General features: G+C 35.2%; 1 protein-coding gene across 1 annotated transcript in view; it reads left to right on the forward strand.

Moving 5' to 3' along the window:
* Positions 1-1,190: 1,190 nt before the first annotated feature.
* LOC105560460 (putative fatty acyl-CoA reductase CG5065) overlaps positions 1,191-2,378 on the forward strand; it is a 9,567-nt gene continuing 8,379 nt past the window's right edge. The window contains exon 1 of the mRNA XM_012009602.1: positions 1,191-1,686. The gene's annotated coding sequence lies outside the window, so the exon portion shown is untranslated. The remainder of the gene's footprint in view (positions 1,687-2,378) is intronic.

A 2,378-nucleotide genomic window follows, 5' to 3' on the forward strand; every position in this document is an offset into this window, starting at 1 on the left:
ACAGCAGCTAAATGGTTTTTCTCCGTGTAGTACGCTTTATAAAGTAATAAATAGTAAACTGGTTTTTTGGTCTGTTAAATGGTGCTAAGTTTTTATTTAAATCATATTGTTTTAATATAAAAAAGAACGTATATGCAATAGTGTTCCGTCAAGATGCAATTTTTGAAGCAAACGATCAGCAATATATGAGCAAGGAATCTATCCTAATTATATTTTATAAGAAGCTGCTACAGGTAAGGCCAGTTTCATTTCAGATACGCAAAAGTTTAGTCAAGGCCACGATAAAGAATGTCGAAAAGAGGAGGACGTGACATTTCAAAGTCAAATCTGAATATATTGCCTGCTTGATCATATATGACTTATGTAAACCTCTGATCCAAAAGCATACCGCATGTTGTTAAACGTCGAAGAAATCAGGTTTCGCCGTAGATATGAGAAATAGCTATTAATATATTTCTCTAAGAATTTAACCAAGATAGGTTAAAGGCTAAGCTAATTAACCTTTTTCATTATCCACAATACGGTCATAATGTTTTCTTGAAACTTTGAACATTGATTTGCAATCAATGGCGTGCATTGCGCAGCGAGTATTATTCAAAGGAATTCGATTTTCTATGTAGGTACTTATATATAAATATATATCTCTTCGTGCAGAAGATTTTTATTGGTTATTAACCACAACATAATAAAATAAAAAAATTTTTTTAATAAAAAGTTTTATTTAAGCGTTCTTTACTCTAACGTTTACATATTATTTTCAATTAATAAATTGTTCAAAACTAATTAAATTATTTCCAAAGTAATAATGAGAAACATTGCTAATTATAATTTAAGGTAAGATAAATTAACATAAAATATTTTACAGTTGTCAACTTTGCAAATTAAAAACAAGAAAGGCATAAAGCAAAAGCGCAAATGAGAGAGACATTGAATAGATGGTGATCGAGGGAGCGATAATGTGTGGAAAACGAGTGAAAGAACGCGAGAATGATCGACAGAAATTAATTAGATATATGTATATCCTCCTTATTATATCCCTTATAAAAAATGGCGCGCCCAAAGCGCACGCTTGTGTTGTCTGGTCTTATAAAGAGTTGAAACTTGTTATTGGAGATTTGTTTACGATTCCCGAAAAGTAATGTAGATATTTCATGAAATTTCGTCGAGTAGTCATACCACACATTACGAAATTACCCGACACTTACGCATGATGTCGAAATTTCCGATTCCGCGATGCATACGTTGAGTAAGTTATACAACACATTACCAAATTATCCGACACTGAGGCATGATGTCGAAATTTCTGTTCCCGCTACGAACACCGTGAGTAAGCAACATACTAAGCAACATAAAAGCGAAAAGATTTCTTTATGTCCACTGTAACCTTCATCCTCATTCACTTGGAATTTGAATTATAATTCTTCCAATATTCTCAGCATCCATCTACATGTGCTGTACGGATATGTTATTCGGTAGTAAAGGTATACATTGCAGGTAGAGAGAGAAATATAGAAAGAGAGACATCGGCAGGTTCTACAAGAGTACGACTTTCAGCACGGATTACGAAGGAGCTCAGTAAGTTTGAAAGCACGGAGAACGCGCAACCCAATATTCGCAGAGCAACAGGGACATCGCACTCATCGCAGGCGATCGAACGATTAAATCGAACACGTGGAGCATTGACTGGTATGGTATTTTGTATTATCCTTTGCACGTGTTTCAACATTAATTTCAAACAGAATTATTTTGATTGATGATTTCCAAATAATCTTTTCTTTTTTTTTTCAATCAAACTTTCATCCAAAAATGGAATTGTGTGGTGGTTAATAAATGGACTTAATATTTTTAATTAAAAAATTACGTCTGTTCCCAGCAAACACAAAGTAACAGTTACATAACTGTAAGTTAAAATTTCCTACTCAACAATATAACTGTTACATAACATGTTATATAACAGTTATATTGTTGAGTAGGAAATTTTAACTTATAGTTATGTAACTGTTACTTTGTGTTTGGTGGGTTAGTATTAATTTATCAATTAAAGTTAGTTTCCATTAATCGTATCCGAGTATAAACACTGGATTTTGCTAAATTTTAGACAATCTACAGGGTGAGTCATAACATTTGTACCAGAGCTCGTGAGAAGGTAGAACGGATCGAGATGAACAGAAAAGTCCTGAACCATTTGCAATTTTCGCAATAGTTAACGAGTAATAAATTATCGAAAATCGTCGTCTTTGCCCTGCCCACTGTCCAATTCGAGCGCGTGGCGAGATGTGACCGCCCGGCTATCGATATTGTCAGGCGAGGGGTGGGGACGCGAGACGCGGGAGCGGCGACGTAAGCTCGCCGGCAACGGCGCGCTGTCCCCCCCTCGC

Source organism: Vollenhovia emeryi, unplaced genomic scaffold (genome assembly GCF_000949405.1).
Source record: "Vollenhovia emeryi isolate VEMERY1.0 unplaced genomic scaffold, V.emery_V1.0 DF939229.1, whole genome shotgun sequence".
Lineage (NCBI taxonomy): Eukaryota > Metazoa > Arthropoda > Insecta > Hymenoptera > Formicidae > Vollenhovia > Vollenhovia emeryi.